General features: G+C 40.2%; 1 protein-coding gene and 1 pseudogene across 1 annotated transcript in view; one reads left to right on the top strand and one right to left on the bottom strand.

The window, feature by feature from the left end:
- The window catches only part of Lpp (LIM domain containing preferred translocation partner in lipoma), a 434,005-nt gene that overhangs the window by 191,153 nt on the left and 216,081 nt on the right, over positions 1–26,771 (bottom strand). The window lies entirely within an intron of this gene.
- LOC129689774 (28S ribosomal protein S11, mitochondrial-like) lies at positions 17,077–17,647 on the top strand (annotated as a pseudogene).

Genomic DNA, 26,771 nt, shown 5'->3' with positions numbered 1-26,771 from the left:
TCTATGCAGATGTCTTAACACCGTAGCTAGACAATTTGCTCAAAGGAACCCGGAGGTGTCTGTGTGACCTGAACACTTCGTTCCTGTTAAAAATGGAGAGACAATCTTGCCTCTGACCTGTCTGCTTGAGGGAATTCCTATCTGAGCACTTAGGCAGGAAGGAGAAATATCGGAGATCAACAACAGGTTCCAAACTGCCCTTGTTTAGTACTTACTCGACTTGGTAGAACGGGTTACCTTAGGGCGGAAAACACCATTGGTTTGTAGCTGTTAAATGACTAAGCAGAGGAGAATGCTGTGCTGTTGAGCTTCACACATGATGTTCGTGGATTTACGGGTCAAGGAAACAGAATTCAGTGCTAAGGATCTAGTAACAGGAGTTACACAGGCACCATAAGCTGAGTTCAAGCCAGAGCATGAAGCGGTCCTCAGGCTTGCCATACTCCTGCCATTTCCTAGAATTTCCCAACTGTGGCCAGCTCTTGTCCCACACTATTGATGTACTAACAGACTACGGGAAAGCACAAATGATGTATACAGTGTTTATAACTTTATAGGTATAAAAAGGCATCTGTAAGGGGAAATACAGCCTACAATACGACATATAAGTCATATATTTATCAGTTCCGTTTAAAAAAAAATGCTTAGCTAAATGTGATATTACAATTAAGGGAGCTGTTGTTTAGCACTAAAGACCCACAGAAATTATGGCTGCCTATATGAAACAGAGCTATGTAATGTAGAAAACAGAGACAATGCTAACATCACAAAAAGAAAAAAAAGTCCTAAAATATCAACTGTAATAGCAAAAGCAAAATCAAGCCAGATGATGCTTTGAGAATAGGAACAAAATTTTCCTTTAAAACAGTTATATAAGCCATTCTTGTATGACTTTAATTTATTAAAGTATGCTTTTCAATCAGTATACATTCACATGATATTATTACCCAGTAAATTTCATGAAATTCTATCATTTACATATTTGTTTGTTTCTTTATTTACTTATTTATTTTACATTGAACTGAACAGTTTCACTGTATGTAAGTTAAAACTGCATTTTAGAGCTTAACATTTTTATAGACATACACATTTTTGAATTTTATAATTTTATAATATAGCCATTGTTCACTAACAAGTAATGTTTATTTAAACATTACCAACAGAATTACTCAGGAGAGGTTTCTTCCATGGTGTTTGTAAATGTAGTATCCATGTGCATAAACCAAATGCCTATAAACGTAGCTATCAACTCACTTCCGATAAAGATGGCCACACATATGTTCGAAGCAGCAAATCTGCTTTCATTTACCTTTAAACAAGGAATATGTCATATTCTTACAGAATTTAGAGCTAAGCTAAGGAGGAAAGACAACTAAAGTAACTTACCTATTGCTTAAATTATAGCTATGTACATTTCTTATTTTGTATCCTCCTATTTTCCATAGTTCTGACTACTCCCAGAAAATATGGTCTCGTGTGTATGTGTGTTTTGGAAGGGGAAATATTATAGTTGTACATGTATGTGTGAATATGATCACCCAAGGCTGTTTGCATGTATGTGCTCAGCCAAGTGTGTGCATGTGTGTGTGTGTGTGTGTGTGTGTGTATCTTCCTTTACCATTCTGAACCTTAGTGTATTGCGAAACCACACAGTCTCTCAATGCACCATCTTAGCTAGACTACATGGCCAGAGAGTCCCTAGGATCCATGTGTCTCTACTGCATGGCTTGTAACCCCATGTGTAAACCTGGCTTTCTACATGGGTTCTATGGATCCAATCTCAGGTCTTCACACTTGGTCAGGAAGCCCTCCACCCACTAAGGAATATCTCCAAACACTCAGAAGTCAAGTCATAATGTAAAAATAAGCGATCATATCAAGAAACTCAGGTGCAAAAGCTATGCTATTGCTTGGGGCTGGGTACACCGTGATCAGGTGATCTTTGTATTTTAACCAGTGGTGGTTTCTGTACTGGTTTCTGACTGCTGGAAAGAGAAGCTTATTTGATGCAGAGGGAGAGTTCGACTTCTCTGTGGGTATAGTGTTAAGCTTCACAATGCAGTTAAGGATTATGCTGGTGTAATAAAGGGGCAGTAGTCGAGTAGTCGTTTCTCCTCTAAGATCTATGACCTTAATGGTCTGATATTAGGTGTAACTTCCCTCTTGTGGAGTGATGTGTATATCCAATTAGACAGCTGCTGGCTACCTCCATGATATAAGCACCACTACTGTACCTTTGGGGAAGGGAGAGGGAAGGGAGGGGGAAGGGAGAGGGAAGGGAGAAAAAGATGTAATTTTATTTTATTTATTTTGCCATGACAGCCATTGTGGTTCCCAGGCATTACAACTGGATAGTATTGACTACTTTCATTCCATGGCAGAGAGCATAGCACCTTCTGGTACAATAAAAGCTAGATCCTAAGAAGGCTTTCATGTTAGAGACAGCCTGAGTCTTTCAAGTTCTGTGTCTGAAGTGGGTGATGTCAGTTATACAGACTTACCTTCAACCTATAAGAGGCAGCGAAAACCAACAACAAAGCCTACATTGTTTTGGGAGTCACTTGGACTACCAAGACCAACAACTTGAGCTGAGGTTGAGCTCTTGACTTGTAGTGGTGTTTCTGTTAGACTGTGGCTCAAGGAACACTGCAGAAGAGAGTTCAGAAACATTCTAAGATCCAGAGAACCAAGAAGTATGCTACTGTCTCCTAGAACTGAAAAGGAAGCTATACCCATGATATTGTAACAATATGGCTGCCCAGCCGAACAAATGACAGCACCAACAGACACACATATAAAAGAGGGGAAACCTTATCCCATGCCATGGGGAATCTTTGGAGTTGGGTGAAATTCAGCACAGATATCCCTGGCCTTGAGAGTCTTATAGCAACAAAATTAATACAGAATACTTCTAAATACCTGCAATATACAACTCAGAATGCTAAGCAGCATAGAGAAGTGCATGATTAAAGTGTCAGCTGGATTATTCTCAATCCAGAAGGTAAGATGGACTCTCTGAGCGCCATCTGTTTGGAATGATCTAGTTGGATGGTTTTGTGTCTGTGCATACACATACACAGACACACACAGAGGCTCCCTCCCTTCCTCCCTCCCTTCCTCTATCCCTTTGGAAGTGAGGGAAGAAGTCTTGTTTTCAGAACATACTGCCGTCAGAGTCACAGAGAAAGGCTGAAGGTATGTTTGGAGAACATTGAAATGTGATAAAGTTTTTTTCCCACCAAGACAGGGTTTCTCTGTATAGCCTTGCCTGTCCTGGACTCGCTCTGTAGACCAGGCTGGCCTTGAACTCAGAGATCAACCTGTTTCTGCCTCCCTGGAGTGCTGGGATTAAAGACATGATAAACTTTAAAAAACAACTGATACATATTATGTCAAGTCTTATTAAAATGCTTTATATATAGGTGATGAAGAACCTATTTTTGTCTCTACTCTAACAACATAGAAAATGAAGTTTGGAGAGTTGATGCAAGTTGTCCAAGGACACAGGTGATGTCAGTTCATGAAGCAGAGTTTGAGGCTCCAGCTCTGTGCTGTCAGCCTCCTCTCTATAGTACAGGAAGAAGACTACACAATGAGAGCAGGGCGAGATGTGAAGGGTAACAGCTGCCTTTAATTTTACCTGATAACTAATCTGATACAATTAAGGAACACATCACAGGGTAAAAGAAGGGCAAGTAAGACACAGTGCTGAGATAAAAACACTTCACAGGGACAGCAATTACCCTCTGAAGAGAGGAACTCCTTATTCATTAAGAGTTAAGGGCACACACACTTCTTGTGCAAATTATTTCTGTTCAGCTGAAGGTGGGGGTGACATTTCAAACAGTCTTTAAAAGAACAGCTTGATAAATGTTATTTTATTAACGCCCTATTGTCATAGCTATAAACACTGTTCTGTACCAACAGATGATCTCAGTTTAACAGATAATATTATTTTTTTTAAACACTGAACTTTTTTCCCCTACATATTGGGCAATTTAAAATTCTTTGTTCACAGGACAGTTAGAAAAATTTAATTATCATGTTAACACATTGTGAAAATTAAAACAACATCAAAAACAGCACAGAACCAGAAGCATGACCTCCCATTCATTAAGAGCCATCACAGCCCAATGTACTGTGTACTTGGGATTACACTGTTTGTATTACACTGAGTTTCTACAAAGAGTCAGAGGAGGGCAGAAGCACAAAGCAAGTTGGAAATTATTATCTGAGCCTCTGAAAGAGTGAGCACGTTGAGAAATGAGAAACCTATTTCATTCTAAAGAAAACATTAATACTAGATCTCTTTCTGATTTACAGTTATGAGTCCACTGTACCAGGTAATTCCTGCCCACAATCAATTAATCTAAATTCAAAAGTCAACAGGCACAAAGCAAATAGGCACTTTAGCAAAGGCTGTTTCAAAGCATACTGCCTTTTTATTAGCCCATTATATGAAAATTATGTTAATTTCTTAATAAGGTTAAAGAAACAGACCACATTATTAATTGTATTGCAAATAAAATATTTAATTAAAGATGCATTATCGGGTAGAATTTAGCATCTGGTCTTCTGGTTTGCAGACAGTGTAGAGTAATGGAAATAAACAATTACTAGAGATGTCCTCCTGTTCTCTGCTCTTCCGTTGATTTAACTTTCCTTGCAATATTTATAGCTCCTTCTACTTTGCTGAAAACATCTAGGATGAGGGGGTAAACTGGGAATGTCACATATTACCCTGCCCAGCATGCTGAGGTTCATTCTCTTAGAGAGCAGTTGAGAGGTAGGTGTTAGTGGAATGGGAGCTGCTTCCTAGACCCTTCACAACAACGGTTTCAATTTTCAAAACATAGACTGTTATGACATTTGTTGCGTCAACACAAAGTTGTCTTCCCTGTAATTCCCAACGCTTTCCAGGGCCCTTCTAATGTCATTGAAGACAGTCGTGATGGACTAATGAGACATCCTTGGCAGCTAGCCGTAATTCACTGCACATGTAGCATTCCCTGAGGGATTTTTCTCCTTGACTAAACCACAACCCTATCTCATTACCATTGCTTCATGAATACTTTTTGGTTTAAATTTTGCTGTTGGCATTTAGCTATGAAAAAGTCTCTTCCATAATATGTATAGAACCTTTCTCTCTTAAAAATATCAAATCAAGATGTCTCCAATTTAACAGCACTGCAGGCGATTTAAATTAAGACAGCTAATCTCCATGGCAATAATAAATAATAGTGCAACAACGTGGGCCCCACTCGCCACTGGTATAAAAGTTATTCCAGTGTGGTTATAAAAACTGAAACAAACCTGTGTGCAGATACTTGTCAGTTGAAATCACCTTGTTCTACTTATAAGATTAGTAAATGTCTTCACACTTAATCTTGCCCCAAATAGTCCCTTTCCCAGACACTGGATCTTCTATTGCTGACAGTGCCACAGCCTAAGCCTTACAAACTCCCAGAAGATGGGCAAAGAGAATGTCCAGTCACATCACTTAAAAGCTGCTTGCAGCTAGAAATATACCTATATAAATATCCAGATGCATACATATCAATGTCTGTATTACATATAATACTTAGAAAACAGTTAATACAACGGTCTTGGGGTCTTGGCAATTCATATCTAAAACATGGAAATTTGAGTGTTTTTTCCCCCTGCTCTATCCATAGGGATATATACTGAGAATTATTAGCAGGTTTTTTTGAATGGAAATGGTTTTGGCATTTGTTTTTTTCAGAATTCAAAACCTAGATATGAAGCCTCGGGGTAAAAGTGGTATGGAAAGTTAGCTTTAGGGCTAAAAGAAGCCCTAAATTCCCAAAGCACGTCCATTCTGTTGCAGGACATTTCCACTTCCTCTCTTTACTGGAGAAAAGAGGACAATGCTGGTAGAGGTGACAGAAAATCCTCCCCACCCTCTTTAGTGACTGCATTCAGCTGCCAAGAGAATGGCTAGGATTAGCCTTCAAAAGGAGGAGTGCACAGGGAACTTCCCAGAGAGTCATACTCCAACCAAGGACTATTCGTGGAGATAAGCTGGAACCCCTGCACAGATGTAGCCCATGGCAGTTCAGTGTCCAAGTGGGTTCCCTAGTAATGGGAAGAGGGACTGCCTCTGACATAATCTGATTGGCCTGCTCGTTGATCACCTCCCCCTGAGAGGGGAGCAGCCTTACCAGGCCAAGGTAGAGGACAATGCAGCCACTTCTGATGAGAACTGATAGACTAAGATCAGAAGGGAGAGGAGAGCCTCCCCTATCAGTGGACTTGGGGAGTGGCATGCATGCAGAAGGGGGAGGGAGGGTGGGGTCAGGAGGGAGGAAGGAGGGGCTTGCGGGGGGATACAGAATGAATAAAGTGTAATTAATTTAAAAAAAAAAAAGGAGGAGTGCAAGAAGAAAGGAGAACAACCTGACACAGCTCCAACTGAAATCATGGCTTAGGGGTGGAAAATGCAAAAGGAGCAGAGAAAAAAAATAATGCATTTTAAGAATCCATAGGAAGCTGTCTAAAAAATCAGACCATTTATCAAAGGTAAAAGCAAATTGTAGGCATGGGGACCTATGTCTATACTACTAGAGTCTGAAGTAAGAGAACACATAGGCCAAGCCTAGGTGTTCTTAGCATGGGCAACAAAGCCACACTTAAGAACAAAGAAAATAGCTCAAGGCAAAGGCTCTCTGCTGGGTTTTATAAGAGTTACAGTATACTAGCTGACCCCTTTATTATCTTTTTACATTTGAGGTAAAATGATGTAGTATCCAGTAAAAGACCATTGTTTATTTGTTAATCCTAAGGAGAAAGGTAACTTTTAAAACAAAAATATAAAGAAAATTTCTATATGCTCCAAGAAGAGACACTGCATTTCAATTATATTAACAACTTATGTCCGAATTACATGTTGCAGAAACACCGAGAAACAAAACTTCTCACCGAGGGGGCAATTTATATGAGAGAAGGAACATGGACCATCTTTGGAAAAATAAGATTTTTCCTTGCTACTTCTATTCTTGTATAAAATACCTTCTAGTCTCACTCGCACCCCTGGCTATCATTCCCCACTCACTGCAGACTCTTTGCCAGACTCACATCTTTTTGCTTAGTTTTGGGACCCATTTACTTTAATCCAGACAGCAGTGTGAGCTTCTTTATCACTTCTCATTTTAAAAAGGAAGTCTGCTCAAGAGATCTGGGCCTGAGAAGTCAAGACTCAAACACAGAAAGTAAAAGATAAGCAAGAGAATGGGATGAGGAAATTAATAGTTTAAATGCAACATGATGAATAAGCCCAACCAATACATGGAAAGGCCCAATCCCAACAGAAATCTCTTTTAATCATTTCAGGTCATGATCAGATTCAGGCACACACACACACACACACACCCACTCTAATCCAAAAATGGCACGTAGACTTTTTTTCTTCATCTAAAACTGGAAAGAGTAGCCTGCTTTTTAAAGAAATCCCACCCATTCAATTTCCTCTATTATCAGGGAGCCTCTTCGTCAGTTTCAGCAGGAGATTAATCACTTTTGCAACTCACTGAAAGAGTTTTCTGGAAAGCATAACAACCTGCAAGTGTAAATGACGGGATTATTCTTCCTGCAGCTCAGCCGCCTACAAATTCTTTCTCATCCATGACTCAGCATGAGGTAAAAGGAGCTAATGAAAAGGGGGCATGCTTCCTTTTAAAAATTGTCAACTTACTTTCAACACGTAGAACTGTTAAAAAAAATTCCCCCAAAGCTTGACAGTAAAATACAGCAGCTTTCCATGAATGCTCATACTTATACACCCAGAAACTTCTTCAAGTTATACTAAAGGTAGGGTGCTTGTCTGTCCTACCCAAGCTCTACTACCTGTAAATCACTGACAGAGAGTATATGAAGGTTAGGGGATGGGACTGGGATTTGTTTCACTGAGATCAAGATTTGAAGAGGGAAGACAAATCATGTAACTTAAGAGTTCCCTGAGAGAAGGGAACTGGCCTGGGGCTTTCCCTCCCTTGTAAAAGGCCTCTTGATTTGATTGCACAAATAGCCCTCCAGAAGTAGACAGCTTCTCAAAGAGCCCTCGAAGAAACAAGAGAAACAACATAAAAACAAACGTATTTTATGTTTTCTTGTTCAAAATGAATGTTGTGGTAAGTTTATGGGAGATCCAGGCACACTTGAGATAGTCACATTATAAGCATTTCTCAAACATTCACTAAGTGCCTAATCTTTGCTACACATGGCCATAAACACTGGGCAGCAAGATGGAGGCCTAACCAGATGGGCAGGGTCAAGAGGCCAAGGGTCTTACAGAACTTACCATGGGTGCAGTGAGAATGATCCTTAAAAGCAGGAGACAAAACCACCCACAAGATGGAAAGTGTGGGCTTCAGAAGTTTAAGGGGAAAAGTTCTGAAGAACACAGCTAGAATGAGAAAATTGAACTAGCCAAGAGGAATTTGCTGAACAGTCTCAAGGGAATGGACATCTCTGATGACATCAGTGAAGGGCTGGGACATAAACAGGGTTCCTTGCACAGAGATGCGCATGTCCATGTACAGCATCAGCTCGGTGTATCTGTGGCCGGCCCAACAGCACAGGAGCAGGAGAAGAACCTACAGAGGTATACTGCCTAAGAAGGAAGGTGCTTATTCATATGGACACAGGAGAACTCCAAATCAATTTCTATTGACTCCAGACACTGCTTTTTTGTAGTACACTACTGTGCTATGATAACGGAGTTCTAGAGGAGGAATAAAGGAAATTTTGCAGTTGGAAAACAGCTTGGTACATGAGTTGGGATGGAGCAAGGTGTAGGCAATTGGTTACAAGGAATTCATTTAGAAAGGTACCATTCGTTCAGACAGCTCCTGTGCTGAAAGCTTGGTTTACAGATTTGGAGAGGTGACTAGGTCACAATAAATGCTAGTGAAATGCACAGGTTGATCCATTGATTCACAGTTGGATGGACAGACAACTAGGAGGTGGGGCCTAGTATGGAGACATAGGTCATATGTGATGGAGAGGACTGGCCTCCATCCCCAAGCCTCCCTCTGAGAAGCTTTGACCTGCCATGTCATGATATTCTGACCCAGCACAGTCACATAGCATTGTGGGTGGAAAATATATAAAGTGATGTGGCAAAATAAAAGTAACTAATGTAGCCAGAGTCCCAGTCCATGGGAGGTTACAGTCATCTGAAAATAGAGAGAAATAAACTAGATATAAATATTTAGAAGAGGATTTTCTCAGTCAGGGACAATGAAGCCTGGAAAGATTATACAAATGGCTTGCTTAGGAAATTGGCTAGACAGTGACACTACATTAAAGACCACAGAAGGACACATTCTGGCTCTCTTTTGGACACATGTGGGAAGAGATTTATGTAACCTAACAAATATTCTTTGAAGAAGCAGGTAAAGTTCATCAGTGATTGAAGTGCAAGAAAATGAGTAGAAAAGATTCCTATAACACCATGACAACCTTGGTTGCTGAGGCCATCAACAAGTGCCACAAATGATGCCCAGCACTCAAAGGAAAACAACATTTGAGAGGAAAAATGGGAACAAGCCAAGAAGGTTCCTAAAGTGGGACTGTTCAGAAAGGTGGTAAGAAAATCAAGAGTGTGGTATGCGATGACCTTTAATGGCTGCTGAGAACAGAACAAGCCATGGGTTTGTTTCAGGACAGGCATGTTGGGAAACTCTGAAAGAGGCCAACTGAAAGGGGAGTGAGAAGAAGACCTGAGCCACAGGGTCTGTGTCGGACAAGAACGAAGGGGAGATAGAACCAAAGGTGAGCGGTGGTAAAGCTGCTCTAGAAGCTGGGAGTTGCCTAAGAGAGGGAGCCGGAAAAATACAGGAGTGTGCTGCAGATTTGATATTAATTTTATGAGTACAGATTTAAAATATGGAACAGCAATTACAAGACTCAGGCTGTGTTGACTGTAGCTGGGTGGAGTCACAGAAATGAGAGAACAATAGGTCAAGAGGCCATCAAACAGGGCTCTGAAATGCTCTAAAAGGACTGGAGAGCAAGCCGTTTGTCCTGTGGTCAGAGAAGTAAAGGGAACATTGTTGCCTACAGGATAACAACAATAAAAATGTGGAAGATGAATATAACTACATCACAGCTCCTGCACCTATGATTCAAGGAATGTGGAGGAATAGGGCATAGAAAGACTCTAAGATACCAGCAAGTGGGCTATAATGCTAACGTGGAGGGGAAAATGTTCACAGGTTCCTACGCGAAGACAAAATCCACAGACAATGACTGCTGGGAGAGGGAGAATTAGCATCTTCCAGGAATGAGCCCCCAATATAAAGGGGTCAGCTATCTATAAAACCATATACACAAAAACAAAAAAATGGACTCAGCAGGATCTGTCTGTGTGTCTGCCTATCTATCTATCTATCTATCTATCTATCTATCTATCTATCTATCTATCCATCTATCTATGTGCATACATGCATATGTGTGTTTGTGTGTGTAATAGTAATAATCAAATAAAAAGGGGTTATCAATTTAATAATGAGGTCATGGACAAGGTCAGAGGGAGGATATCTAGAAAGAGCTAAGAGGAAGAGAGGGAAGGAAAACAGTGAGGTAATTCTATTTAAATTAAAAATTTATTAAAAAATTAAGATAGTCTTTTAGTTCAATTGCTATGATCTAAAAGCAGAATGTAAGAATAATAGTAAATAGAATACAGGAGAAGCAACTGCCAACACTGCAGATTGCAACTTAAGAACAGGAAGACACTCTTTGACAAGTCATGCTTCTCTTTCATCTCAGGTCCCAGCATGTTGGAAGTAGATCACCATTTTCATTTATTGTTCTAGGGACCAAACAGTAATGGGCACTACTTCTAGATGTGCTTAAAATTCTGATCAACTGACTTTAAGAAAGAGGGCTGATTCAATCGGTTGTAAGGCTATTGCAGAGCTGAGGAGCCTTTTACAGAGAAGAATTTCTGCTTGTGAGTAGCAGGATCAGTCCCTGGGGGCCAGGGGAGCCAGCCTGCTGTCTTTAACAACCTACTGTGGACTTGTGATTTCATAGCCAGCGCACAAAAAGAATGACAGCTAATCTCAATATATACCTCCTGCTGGTTCAGTTTGACAAAACTTTCTGTAGATATTACCAAGTATACTGATCTTGGACTTCAGTAGAAAACAAAGCATAATACATACCACTGAGGTCCTAATACTAATATGCTTTTTGCTACATAAACATTTTTCCCCGTGTCAGTAAAAACGAGCAGCTACCTCTGAAGAAACATAACTTCCTTCCCTGGGAGCAGAAAACAACAAGAGGGCATCTCCCAAGGGCCTTCAACAAGATAGGGGGCATGAATCCCCAAGTGGCACAAAAATGGGGGAGTAAGTTCACAAAACAAAATTCTTCCCCAAAGGTCTATATACATAATGAGGATATTTAGATTCTATATATGTTTTTAAACTGGCAAACCAAAAATTTATTGAGAAGAAGTACTTGGTTTCAATAGCATCATTCTCATTGATAGTGTAACATGACAGTTATTTTTTTAAAACACAATTGTCATCTTCTAGCCAATGGTTAGATGCACAGTAGTACTATGTTTTATAGAAACCGATATTTGAACCTAAATACTTATCTTATTATTGTTTTTAAACTTTATGATATGAACAATAAAATTAGATCTTGATAATTAAAATTATTACTTTTCAATATTTATTTGATTGCTTTAGTTGTCCAAAAAATTTTTTCTTGATCACAGAGACATGACAAACATATATGTTTTTATATGCATCGAAATCACTGCAAAAAAAAGAGTGAAAAGGATTTAAGATCTTACCATGACATCTCTTAGACACGGGAACTGCGGTTACAAGGTGGGTAGATAAACCTTATAGGGTTGAGGTTGATCAGAACCAGGTTTAAAACACAGGCTTCCTACCTTTTCCCACCTATTGTCCTTTACATGTTTCTTCACAAAAGGCTTAAAGAATATCCACACATACACTACCATAGTCCATGGTTTCCCTCTCCTCTTGGTAAATGCCCCCGGGATGCTTTCGGCAGAGCTTAGAGGTTGCTCAGGCCACAGGAATCCATGGAGGAATGCCTGACAGCAAAGCCTGCCTTGTCTGCCTTTTGCTAACACTCCTCCAGCAAACACCAAGTGCATATGGATTATTATGGAATTACTTCTACTCTTACCGCCTCTCCCCTTTTGGTGAGTGAATGACCACCTTCCACATGAGGTCTATTTCACTGAATGGCTCCTGCAAAGTCAAGACTCCATCCAGGCTGGAATTGAGGTGGGGGAGGATTAATTTATGACATTAATGCCAGCTTCCCTGAGCCATTGAAAGAGCCTCCTCCTTTTCCTAAAAGTACCCCCAACGCTCTGTGACCAGTGGGCCACTGGGCTGCTTCAGAGCTAGCTCAGACTAATACAGCAGAAAGAGGTCTTACCTGGCAAGAACTCTGCAAGGATGGGCTGCTAAAGTCCCTGACAGTGAGAAATTATTTCCCCCTTAAAAACACTAGCTGGGCATGGCAGTACACACCCTTAATCCCAGTACTCAGGGAGGCAGAGGCAGGTGGATCTGTTCCACATTTAAATTTATCAGGGAGAATCCCAGGAAGGAAGGAAATTAACTCACACCATAGGAGATATTTAGAAAGAGAGAAGGAAAAGATTTATTAGCTTTAGCTACCAATATCCCTGACCAAGAAGACACAAGCCAATCAAAACCTTTCAAACAAAGAAAAGTGAAAATAGAATAGAAAAAGAAGAGGAAAAGAGAAGAAAAGGGAAAAGATAGGGAGGTGAAGAGAAGGGGAGAAAAAGAAAAGGGAGGAGAGAGACTAGGAGAAAGGGAAAGAGAAAGGGGCAGGAAGGGGGCAGGAAAAGGGTACTCTTCTTGAGTCAGGGCAGCTGGGAAGGAGAAAGAACTATTCTAAAAATGCTGACATTGATATTTAAAATAATAACTATACCTTGTTTTAAATATACTGGGTCAAGGATTTATACATGCAAGGACAAACCACTTCCTTTAAACCAAAAATCTCACCTTATTTTTCAACCATACTATATTTAAGATCTAGGTTTCACAGTTTCAGCTGTGAAAGGTACCAGGTAATAATTTTCTGGAAGGAAAGAAAGAAGAAGAAAAAGGAAGAAAGAGCGGAAGCGAGGTAGGTGGGGGGCTCTGGAAGGAAAGATGAAGGAAAGGACCAAGAGAGGAAGAAAATTACAGTTTATAGCTTTATAAATATTGTGAGATCTACATTGTCAAATATACTGTATGTATCTAAATATATACAGATATATGTATATACATTATGACATACATAACGATATTTATATAAATTTGTTAAATATGTTAAATTATATATTAAAATATACCTACAATATGCTATAATTTGGCTCTAGAATGTCCCCAAACATTGCCTATATTAAGCATGGTGCTTAGGCGGGTGCTGCTAGAGATTGGTTAATTAGGAAGTGGAGCATAATGGAATGAAGTTATATCCTTGAAAGCATGCACTTGGTAGCACATACTTGGACTCAGGCTCCATCTTAATTTTCACCTCAGGCATATGATGCAAGCAGCTCTTTTTCCATACGATGCAAGAATGCCATCCTAACAGGTCCCAAGCAATAGAACCAATCAGCTACCCAAACCCTCTCCTCCTCATAGGCTGTTTGTCTCAGGTACAATGTTACATTGATGAAAGCCCACTAGCACAATACATGTCATGCAGAAATTAAAAAAAAAAAATCTGCAGAAATTCTACATGCAGAATGGCAACCAAACATGCACAGTACAGAATCGTTACACATATGTTCAGACTTAGAGAAAGAACTCTATGCCCCCAAATCTTGCAACTATTAGAATGTATTTCCTTCTCTTGTTTTAAAAATACAAATATGTAGTGCATGTGTAAAACATGGACACAACTCAGATGCCAGAGATTTTTATATTGCATAAATATTTTTTATTTGTTACAATTTATTTACTTTAGTTCAGGATTTGACAATTAATGAAGAGCTGTATGAAACAAAAAGTAGAAGCTGACTAAATCTTACACAGATAGAAAATATAAGCAAAGAGGAGAATGTGAGAGAAACAGCTAGCTATCTTACATTTATTCAGTTTGGCAGGGAACGCTGGGGATTGAAGAGGGACTTTCCAGATCAACATCCCTAGCCCCTGAAAAAAGACCTTAGGTTATCTTGAAAGCAGAAGGTTAACAAAGAAAGCACATGATTTCTGAAGGTGTGTGATCTTCTTTACCAACCTGAACTACTGTGTCTGGAAATCTGGTCAGTGATGAGAGATAAACACAGAACCATCATGCTCCAGGCCACAGAAAGACACAGCCTAGCCTCTCTCTTCCCCAGTCCCTATCATCTTATGCAAGCACTGATAAAGATGTGGTTTGCAGGATGATAATGGTTCTAGACAAGGTAACAGCTTCCAGGGTTTAGAGGCAGTGTTTCTGACCCTTTCCTGACACACGAAAGCCAAACGTTGAAACACTAATACTCTGAAAAGAGCACTAGCTGCCCTGTGTCCACACTTACCACCGAAGAGCCCTGTAGGTTAGCAAGACTCTTTCCAGCTTCACCTTTACACTTTCTGAGGAATAAGTAATGGTGAGGCTGGTGGCCTCACCAGGTGGCGTGCACGTGTTATACAGATGTAAATGGCTTGACCTATTACAGGCCTGCTGAGTGCGTAAGGAGTGAGCTCACAAAGCACTGGCGAGAATCAAGCAAGCACTTTCTATCAAGCTGGTCCTACCAGACAAAACTCTGGTCACACAGACTTGTTTAGCTCGTGTAATTTAAAGGCAACTTGTCAATCAGTCTGAACCCAAGAACATTCTTCGTGCATCACAGGTCTCTGAAGGACCAAAGTCTACAGGAGAGCTATGACTACTCCTGGACCAAATACAACCTGAATTGATAGGATGAAGGGAAATAAGAACTGCCCAAGCAGCTGTAGCCTCAGCAGATCCAAGCAAGGCCAGTGGCAGCAGGCCTTTGGACTGGGTATGGGTGCAGTCAGAGGAGAGACAGACTGTCCTCAGCCTCTCCCTAAACTGGCAGCTCCAGCCACTGTAGAAACTGATGGGCCAAGTGGATATTCCCTGTTCAGCCCCTAAACTAGTCCATCAGTTAAAAAGCATGTGTTTGTTTGGATTGGGAGTATAGATTAACGTGACCTCACATGGCTTGAGACATAATGAGAATCCAATTTCTCAGCATCTTTCAATCAAAAGTCTACGTCATTGGCAACACCAGTTTAATAATCCTGGGTGATGGTGCTATAATTGGATTGCTGTTCTAGCGAGTGAGTTTCCAGGGTAACCGTGTTCTTACCACAGATAAAATCCACCTGAGAGCACAAAAATGAAGGGCTTTGGAAGAGTCAGCAACAAACAAGAGGTCAAGAATTTAGGTTGAAAAGAGCTTTCCCCAAAGTACATTAGTTAGGGTAGACAGAGTCCACAAATCCCAGCTTGCCATGCTAGCTGTGTGATTGGGAAAAACAAGCTTCTAGAGACCCCACGTTTGCGTCTACAAAATGAACAAGAGATGGTAATAAAACAGGGACCTTAAGAGCTTGCCAGTCCATTTTTAAAGCAGACTAAATGTAAAAATAAGCAAACAATCCAAAAGCCAAGAAAGTCTAGATATCCAGTGGCCTGCAGAAAGAAAAACCAGTTATACTTTCTCTTTAGTACATCTTTACAGGCAGGAAGGCCCCTGTGGAGAGAGCCTGGGGTGGCTCTGAAAGCCATATCTTCTTTGCTGAGGCTCTTGTTTCTGCCTTTCTGACTTCTGGGAACAGGTTGCTTAACAGGGTCAGTTCTGTAAGACTTAATTGAGGAAGGTTGCAGCTTTGCAGGCCACAAATTAAGCATGAGTTAGCCATCCTCACTGAGGGTGTGTCAGCTAGCTAGAATGTTTCATAGTCAAATACAGGGGCCCATTAAGCATACTTTCTATCAGGGGATAGACTCAGGCTGTACAAGTAGCTTTCATGAGTAGAGATGATTAAGACAGAAAACCCTCCTTTGAATAAAATGACAGAGAGAACATGGAAGATGATAAAGAGCATCTTTGACAACCCGGCATGGGGAGGGGGGAATCTCTTCTCTCTGCCACTATTAGGAAAGGTACCTGAAGTGAAGTCTGGATCACCTGCAGCTCTAAGACTCTTCATCCTCCATGCCCTATCCCCAGGTTAAGAAATAAGAAGGCAGTGGGGATTAGAATGGAGGAAGCATCTACCTGTGCCCAACACACAACTTTGCAGTCAGCAACAACCAGGCAGTGAGGCAGATAAAGTTTGAGAGCAAGAATATACACAGTAAAAGTTTCTGTTGTCCCGAGATTAAATGCTGAAGCAGGAAGAGATACTATTCTTGCATCAAGTGAGAAAAGATGGTAAAGTGCGATATTAAAATGCAGCACGCTGGAATAAGTTTGCCTCTATAAAAACTGTTATGTTCTGTATGTGATTTAAATTAATGCCTATATTTGTGGGAGATAAAATTAAAATGAAGATAAATGCTGCCAGCATATAGCGTGCTCGCTGGAGCAATAAATAAGGCACGAAAGGTACTTTGCATTTCAGTCACATCTACCCAAACAGGGAGCTCAAAGCACTTGAGGAACATTTGTTAATTAAATGCTGCAAGAGATTCGTGAGGAAGGCATACAGTTACTATTTGCGCCTCTTAATCCAGTTGGGGATGTAAAGTGACCCAGGGACCTGTGGATGCTGCTCCAGAGGCTTACTTCTGGTAGAGCTGGGATGAATCTCTTTGGGCATTAGGGTCTGGAAAGACTTCTTTCGCTGCTGTGGACCTAATGCAAACCTCAGATGTCTGTTTATTAACTGATTCACTAGAAGAAAAGACTAAACTTTTAGATGGGAGGACAACTGTTTCAATACATATTAAGAACACATATCTGGGGGCCGGCAAGGTGGCGGATTTACTAGATGCTTATGGTGCTGGCTCCAGCTAGGCTAGGCACCATGGACTGGAGATGACCAGGGTCAATATCAGTCAATGCAGGCTGTAAGAAACTCTGGATTGTGGCTCCTAGGTCCTGTGCTGGACCTGGGATGACCAGGCTTATAGACTTTTCCTGCGCTCAGAGTATCCACACCAGAGCCTACAGGTGAGAAGATGCAGCTGCCAAGCAGAAAATCGAAAAAGAAGTGGCTCCAAGTTGCTTCAGCATCTACCCTCCATCTCCAGGACAGGAGAGCTCTTTGCAATGGGCAGGGATGAAATTTGAGGAGGTCTCAATTGCAAACATCAAAGCAACCTACAACAACACACATATCCAGGTAGTCTCTGCTGCTAACACGTCTCTGGCCCAAGCCTCCTGTGGCACAGAAGGCTTTCACAATACCAAGAAGGGCACCTGCACTGCAGCACAGACAGCAGGCATAGGCACAGCAGCAAAAGTCACAGGAAACAGAAATGACCCACATCAGAGTTGCAGTGAAAGGCATGGGTACCAGCACTCTGGCCTAAAGGACTAACCAAAGGGGTTCTGGAACCGAACTCAATCACAGACAACACCGCTGTCCCATACAATGGTTGCCCACCACAGAAGGCTCGAAAGCTGTGATGAGAAGGAAGTCTGCACTTGAACTTGACCTAAAGTCACAGTTCCAGGTGGATCCTACAGAAAGCTTGCAGTTGGAGCTGCTGGAGCTGGCTGCTCTCACTCCCTCCATGGGGAACCACTGCTCTTCTTGCCCCTGAAGCTGGTGGTGCTGTCAAGGCAGGCCCCTCTTAGACATGAAGGAGTGGAAACTGCAGGCACACAGTGGCCCTACTCCAGCCTCTGCTCTGAATACCAACCAACCCCACATATATCTGGCTTCCCCTTTTCCAATGGAAAAGCAGTCCATAAATGACACAGTCACTGTTTCATCTCAGGTTAAAAGCTTCTACAAAATATCGATAAATGTTCCCATCTTAGCCAGGAGACACTTTTTAGTACTGTCCTCCACATTCCTCTCAGAGCTTTCTCAGCATCATTTGACCAGATGATCCCTGGAGGCCAGCTCTGTTAGTGCTGTCTCCTAAAGCCGAGGAATGTGGCACTATCCAAAGCTCCGCCTGACGAGAGGCCAGATGACCCCACAACATTCAATAAACAGTGAGCATACTCATCACTGCCCAACTGTCACTGCAGGGGTTATACTTTCCTTTGTTAGAAATTTCCCTATTTGAACGTTTAAATGGAAACCAGGGTAGCTTCATCTACCATGACGGAACCATGCCAGTGACTGCTGTCCTGGCTCAAGGAGAACTCCAGAAGATGATACAAAGAACTGGTTCATGCTTCTAGGCCTCAGGCTATGAGCAAATGAAGATGCATAAATAGACCTTCTTAGAAGGCTATAGGAATTACAAAGTTCATTTTTTTACTCTTCATAAAGAATTTTCAACTGTATTTGTTTCTTCTTTTTATAGTTTAAAATGAATGCCAGATAAAGAATAAGAAAGAACCTCGGCCTATATACTGATGATATGAATGAGTAGCATTACTAAGATCCCCAAGTCTCTAGACTGATCCCCAGCACTGAGATAGGAGAAAATAAACATTCTAGTCCATTGTAACCTGAAGCACCCAGCTCTGCACTAGATGCACAGTCATTGCCCACCACTCCTGGGAAAGTTAGGGCTAGGTTTCTCGTCTGTGTAGTGTAGAACATTATGATGCCCGAAGGACACCATCTATGCAAATCACTTATTTTTATTATTATTACTGTCCATGTCTTATTTTTTTGTTTTATTTTGTTTTATTTTATTTTATATTTAATTTTATTTTATTTTATTTTATTTTATTTTATTTTGCCATTTCAGTCTCTGTGAGCCTCTATGAGCCCTGCTTAGTTGATTCCTTGGGCCGTGTTCTTCTGGTGTTATGACACTGTGTGTATACAGGAAATGCTCCAGGCTGCTAGCCACTGTTAGTCTATTACTAACTCTGTAGACGCCATAGATATTCCATCCTAAATATTTCATATGGCTAGGTGGAGCCACATAAATATTTGCAGCCAATGAGCTGTGATCCGAAGGGGCAATCACTATATTTTTGTAGCCAAGCCATTGCCAGATTGGGGACAGACATCAATAGATTTTGAGTTGCTGGCTACTGAGACAACGGGCCAAAGCCCTTTCTCAGTCTATGATGGGCAAGCTACAAAAGCAATGGATGAAGAGCACTATAGGCAGATATGGACAGCTTTTACTGCAGTCACCTGGCCTCAAACTAAAGGCTCCCTACTTCAGCTTACAGCATGACTTCCCTCTGTCATTCAACTTAATCTTCAGCATCCAGGAAAATGGTAAAGAAACATGCAGCTGGCAGATATGAATTTCAGCCCAAGCTATTGTGATATAATTCGAATATATTTAGGACAAGTCATATTGATATAGTCATAATTCAAGTTTTACAGACTTCTGATAACTCCCAAATCTCCTCCTGTAGCATTCTACTTAATCACAGGCACAGGGCCCCCTTCATCCTGCTAATGTAGCTAGAAATGTTAATCTCCAAGGAGGAACATAGTATTTGGAGTGATTGTTGTGATGCCTCATCAAATCAAAGGTACTGCTTACTATAAAGCATACCCTTGGCTATTACAGTTCTAGAAACAAAATCATTACCACTTAAATAATGGCTGTTTCTTCATTAAATTTTTATCGTGTACTTATTGAAAAGACACGGCTTGAAATTATTTACCCATGTCGGTTTTATTAAATCCTGTCACTCCCTTCTAGTTGTGGAAACACAAGGCAAACTGTAGCTTTCTACATGCTCTAAAGAATTCCATACTCTGAGAGTTCAGTCCTTGAGTCAAGTTTCAACTGAGAGTCACAGTAATTCTATCTTGTCTTGTAATAGTGGCATCAAGGCTGCAGGAACAATGGCAATAGCAGTATCTTCACTAGTATCTTCCACTGTCACCAGGTCTATCTTCTTCCAAGCCCCTGACCTTCATGATCAGTTTTGATGATCAGGCACCACCAGTGACTTCTAGGTCATTACTGCCACCTGACTTGGAGGAATCGGTTGGAAATGGGAAGTAACTCTAGAGATAAAGGGTTTAGAATTGCAGAAGTATGGGCCTGCGAGAGATGCTGTCCTCTACACTTCTAGGTATGCCAAGATTCATTCCCACAGCTGTCTGGGCAGGTGATGGACACTTACAGCCTATACTGTCATGAGGCATCCACAGATTAAGAGATTTGCTGAACTCGGCTTGTACATTTGCATTGTACAGCCCTTACAAATGCTTGTAAGGGCTGCCTGGCCTTAGAAACATGTTGCGTAACTTCAATCAACAGCAAACTAGTTCGACTTTGATTCTTTTTGTTTTGTTTTTGTTTGGCTTGGTGAAGAAAACATAATGGCAAATGCAAACTCACCTCCTCAATTTGAAGTGTCAACGTTTACACACACACATTCATTCTGTTTAAAGAAAATCAAAAGAAAAATAACCCCATTATTACTGCCATCTTATTGGTAAAATGGGTGGATGAGTTGGTGCACTTGGGGATGTTCTTACCCTGACAAGTTCTGCATAAAGTCCTATGCTTGGAAAACACTGGTGTTTTGGTGTGCCATTATACATACAAGGCTGCCAGAATCATGCCTACAAACACCAACGCACATAAGCACACACACTATAGATAGTAAAACATAGTTTTATTGCACATTTAAAAATTGTTTTATGTGTTTAGATGTGAACATCTTCTTTGGAGATGCAAAAGAGAAAGAAAAGTCATCACTTACATCTGAAGAACAAAATGAGTTTGATCTCCTGGAGCATGAAATGAAACCTAGTTTGTGCTAAGGAGGAAACTGTTGCAACAGTTGACTTTTTTTCTTTTTTCTTTTTTTTTTTTAAAGCAGCTCTTTTACTGACCTTTGGGCAGGTCAGTTAGCAGAAATGAGCAATTCCCGAGGAGGCGCAACACAAAGCTTTGAGTCTAGCTCTTTATACACTTATCAAATGAGTGTAATAATTTGCTATAATTCTCCCTCCTGACTATATACAGTAGCTATTCCATTCTCTAAATAATATCCTATACTTTTTTTTTTAGAAGTTGGTTAAATTGCTTAGGAGGAGAATATTAGGCTCGGTTTCTTTGAAGGGTAATACAGTGGGAGTGACTGTGCAATTATCTCTGCCGGGCTTTCACCCACCACACAATGGCGTCTACTGTATCTATTGCTCTCCTGTTGAGAGCTCCAGCTAATCCTGCTAACTAGCACGTAGGAAAATGAGGCAGGCAAATTTTATTTTTAACTTGGGACTGGGAGAATAAGAGAAATACTAGGATTGATTAAATCTGTGGCATTTGCAATTTTTATTTTAAGGCATCCCAGAGCTACGTGCTCCCAAGCAGGCTCAGCGATTTGGGCAGTGTGGTGCCTTCTCAGTGTCCTATCTGATGTCCCCTGCCTGAGACCAACTGTCCACCATGACCCTCAAAAGCACACACTCTTCATACCGGCAACCACTTCTCTACTATGTATGAAAAGCAGTTTTATTTTAAATTTATTGAATCCTAAAAAACCCAAATATTTTATTGTTTTATAAATACTAAATATATAAAAATAACAGGGGCTTCTAAAAACACAAGGGAAAAAATGAGCCTTTTTAACAAGCATACCAAGATTTCATGGTACCCTAAAAACATACATATGCAAGTAACATATAGAAAAAGTTGCAGTTACGTATTTAGGAATACACACAAACACACACCTCCATCACCACCACCATCGCCACCACCGTCATCACCATCATCACCACTTCCAACAATGATTAAAGAGGAGACCACAGATTTGAACAAGGGGGTTGGGTATCCTCCTTACCTATAAGATATACAGAGAACTCAAGAGAGGATGGGGCATGATTACTCAGTTTTAATCACCCATCAAAGGACTTAACATTCCTCATATTTCTTTACACAAAATTATAAAGCAGGCATACTAATTTCATCCAGAGCAAAATTAGATATTCACATTATAAAAAAGTCCAGAATTAGTAAGGCTATTAGATTGCAACAATGCAAAAATATAACCGAAACGAAACTGAAATTGTTTATTTAAAAGCTTATTACTACAAATGACGTTATTTAGGGCTGGTGTAAGAATTGGAGTAAATGAGTACAATATTTCTAAATGTTTTTACAGCTAGTATGAGGTAAGCATTGCACGAGCCTATTATCTTATTATAATCTCCAAATTGTCCAAAAGCACAGTAAAAACAACAACAACCCAAACCTCTTTGCCCAGCATCACTCTTCCCCAGCATACAGAGGGTATCAGTACTTTAAGTATATGTTGGTTACCAACTCATGTTTAAATTTCTGAGCCTTACTATTGTGGCTCAAAGACCACATCTGTGCATATAATCACCCCACTGAGTCAGATCTATCTGCTGCAATTTCCTCAATTGTAAAATATTGAGAAATGATAGTCTACCATACTCTTACGAGTGATTTAACTAATGAAAGTCACATTGAAAATTCTTTAAAAATGTCAGCTACTATTTGATATCTTGTTTAAGTATAATGTCTCAGCGTAAGAACTAATAATTGGCTACAGCTGCAGAGAGGCTACATCAAGAGGGTTTATACACCATTCTGCTTGGGTAAGCACTGCCCCGTGACCGTAAGGAACACATTCCTTATGCCACCCTGGCTTTCCTTCACAGCACAAGGCCTCTTCATTTAAGCACCTCACAGGTTACCTCTCTAACACACACCGAGCTGTTATCACAAACCTTCAGTGTTCCACTGTTCTTCTTCAGGCACGCCCCTACTTTGCCCAGCAGCCTACAGAACAGGGTGCACAAGACACAAGGTCACTGCACTGCGCTGGCTCCCCACCATCCCCAACACATTCTTTCACATATGTTCTTTCTCTGTTTCACTTACTCCATTTTCTAAGCCCATCAAATTCTTCAAAAAGCTGAAAGTGCCAATCTTTTCCACACATCTTACTCTTAGAAGTGCAGGACCTTCTGTTTGTGCCTAGCTTAACTGTGACTAACTCTGTGGCCAAACCACCATGACATACCCTCAGGCTGGCCTCCACCTTCTTTGTGACCTCACAGAGGACATAGTCACACATACCTTGCAGGACAGTCTCTCTACCCACATAGCTACTGTCCCTTATTCTTTTATGCCTCAGCACATTTTCTCCCAGAAAAGTGCTTCTTTCTCCATTGTGCAGAGTTCCAGAATACAGATGTCAGCATAACCTTTCAGGAACGAAGACTTCTCAAAGACCTCAAATTGCCAAACATTTGACTTTTCCGTGCTTCCAACATGAACACTGGGTCACCAAAATTGACCCTCAGCACTTGCATTTAATGTGACACAGAAAAGTGCTAGTGTAAATGTTATTACAAGTTGGGTTTTAAGTCAGACCATGTAATGTCTCTTGTTCCTGGCAGGTCCTCAATAAATACTTGTTACTGTACTGATCAATTTCTTAAGAAAAAGCTAATTTGATCTACAAAAGTGAAAGTGAAGTGAATTCTATCCTTAAAATATTTTTAAAACTTTATTCATCAAATCAGCTCCTAATAGCTTAACCTCTCAAATATTTTATATACTTTGACAAGGTATTATATGTTTCAGGTCTACTGTAGAGCCTAGTTGCCCCAAGGTATCCAGTTATGCCAGCTATTGTGTTTAAAAAAAATGTAAGATTCTGTTTCCTGCAAAGGACTAGTTTATATAAAGTTTGTCAACAGATAAAGCAGTAATAATATCATGGATACCTATGACTCTAAGATTTATTCCTACAGTTAGTTACTCAGAGGCGCCGCTTCCTGAAGAACCCTGAACTAATACCAATAGGATCTCACAGGCTTGCCTTCTCCTATATACCGTCAATCCCTCCTAACATAGACCCCTGCCGTCTTTGAAACCAGGACTAAGGTTATGAGCAAAGACTAGGTTCTGGGTAAGGTGCTAAAAACCATGTGAAAAACATAGCTGGTCGTTTGTTTTTACTCTTCTAATTTTATGTGTTATGTCTGTGTAGCGTGTACATGTTTGGTGCCAGTGGAGGCCAGGAGAGGATATCAGATCCTCTTCTGGAGTTAATGGCAGCTGAGAAACATAATGTGACTATTGATATACAACCTGGCCCTTCAGAAAGAGCAGCCATTTTCTTAACCTTTGAGTCTCCTCTCCAGCCCCAATGAGTGATATTCATTAGAAGAGAAACAGAAATGTTTTGATTTGATTTGAGGTGTCCTATTTCAAAGCAGACATGAAATTTCTAAAGAACAAGTGTCAAAAGAAGTAATGTAAAGAATTATGAGTTGAAAAAAATCACAATGATTTCACTAATGGAATAATTCCATAAGGCATAGAGAATATTTATTTAAGGATTGGTAGCACTAGGAATTTATAATTGGACGATCTGAAACTTTTAAAAAGTCCTCCAAAACTGACATCTAAGTAGGTATGAGACTCAACTCTATATCAGGTAAGACCATGTGATGTTGAAAAAAAAAAAAACAGGAAAGCCTGAGGTGAATTAGGGTTTATACAACTCAGAAAACAGGGAAATACTGACAAAATAAGACACTAAAACCTAGGTATTTTACTTGTGTGCTCTGTGGAAAGTCCTCTAGGTTCTATTATCTCAAATAAAGATGAGGAACTATAAGAATATCTGCTTGACAGTACAGCAATCAAACAGAACAGGTGTAGGTGTTCTCCAGATACAAATATGGCACCACGTGTTTTCAGCAATGATAGCAGTAGGTTCCAATATTGTGGACTCTGTGATAAAAAGCAGGAACACAGAACAGATGCTTGAGATTACGTGAACACATCTGTTTTTCTTAACATGAAGAAAGGAATTGTGGTACCAGTTTTCCTACTAGGTTTCTATCTCTAAGAAACTTACATTAAAAAGTAGATCCTGGGGGCTCGGTAGATATCTACCGAGCCCCCAGGATCTACTTAAGAGCACTTGCTGCTCTTCTAGGAGACCCGGGGTTGGTTCCCAGAACCCATATAGCTGCTCACAGACCATATGCAACTCTAGTTCCAGGAGATCTGATGCCCTCTTCTAGCTTCTATAGATACCATGAGCCCATGCAGTGTTCAGATATATATATATATATATATATATATATATATATATATATATATATCTGAAACACTCAAACATATAAAGAGTTAATAGAATTAATTTATAAATAAAAAGTAGATACTTCAAAGAAAAGGATATAATATTGCATATCTAATATTCCCAGCAGCCTTATGAGATAACATCTATGATCATGATGTTTAACATGTTTAACATCTATGATTAGCTCCATGCTTAAGATGTGTTAACTTGTATGGGATCATAGTTATAATGCTTTACAAAATGTAAGAGACTCATACAGATTGAAGCTATAACTTTGGGAAGCCCATAAAGGTACCAAGAATGGAGCTGGCAAGACCAATCAGCAAGAAAATGTGTTTGAGTCTAAGCCTGACAACCTGAATGTGATTTTTGCCACCTAGATGGTGGGAGAAGAGACCCATCCCTCACAAGTTGTCCTCCTACCTCCATGAATGCCAAGGTGTAAATGCCCCTCCATATACACATGTGAGTACAAAATAAATACATTTACAATCAATTAAACTCGGAAAATTAAAGTGGTACCAGGAGTCAGGTTTGGTTCTATTCATGATATAATTTAAGTAGCAAAGTTTTCCTCACTGAACTGTTCAGCGCTCAGAGTTCCTACAATTCACACAGCAAAGCACTAGGAAAATAAGTTCTGTTCTGTTTTGTTTTGTTTTAATGGCAGTTTTAAAAGATGTACTTTTTGTAAAATATTCTGTATCAGAAAAATCACCTCAAATTCATCAAAACTGTCTACTGAGGCCTGTTCCCACACGTTTGAAGATCAAGATATATGACATTCTAAACCACACGGGAAAAATCTAACATACACACCAGAAGAAGCAGCTGGGACGAGCGCCTTTCACCTTGCCGTGGAAAGACACATGCGACCAGCTGAGAAGCAACAGCAGGCTGCAAAGTTCCAGTATCTCCTTATCAAAACATTAGATGGCTGAGATAGTAAGACTATAAAGCGAAAGGTGGTTTACACATTTTCCTACTAAATGGAAAAAAAAAAAGTCAGTCCTATCATATAACAATACTTCTCACACAGAGAGTCTTTTGAAAGCCCTAGATGACACTCTGCAACCACTGTGTGTACTGTCTCTTCCTAGGGCATAAATCTAAGTTGCATTTCTTGACAAGTAAATTGTTCCACATTGACAAAGAGTCTGAATGTTTATCAATAAAGGGATTTCTATGTGTTTTCTGAAGGTAAATGTTTGAAAAACAACAACCTTGACTGTGGTAAAATGTTCCTTTTGAGACATCAAGGATTGAATGTTTCGTTGTTTTACATCTGATATATTATTGTTTGTTATTTAAATTCCTTAACTATAGTTAGATACATTATGCATTTGCTATGTCTCATAAAAGAAAAACAGTAAGAATGACTTCTGAGAATTTTTAAAACAGCGGACAATGGCAGAGCTGCACCCATGAAATCTCAGCCGCATGGCTGCTTAAAGGCAACCCTTGATCCCAAGGAAGGTGGAGAAGTCATAGGGCCCTACCACTAGGCAAACAGCAACAAGCAATATAACAACTTCTGAGTGGGACAATGAGGCTTCTCCAGGGATGA

This window comes from Psammomys obesus, unplaced genomic scaffold, assembly GCF_907164565.1.
Source record: "Psammomys obesus unplaced genomic scaffold, mPsaObe1.curated_primary_1811, whole genome shotgun sequence".
In the NCBI taxonomy this organism is placed as follows: domain Eukaryota; kingdom Metazoa; phylum Chordata; class Mammalia; order Rodentia; family Muridae; genus Psammomys; species Psammomys obesus.
This window is presented reverse-complemented; position numbering and strand designations above follow the sequence as displayed.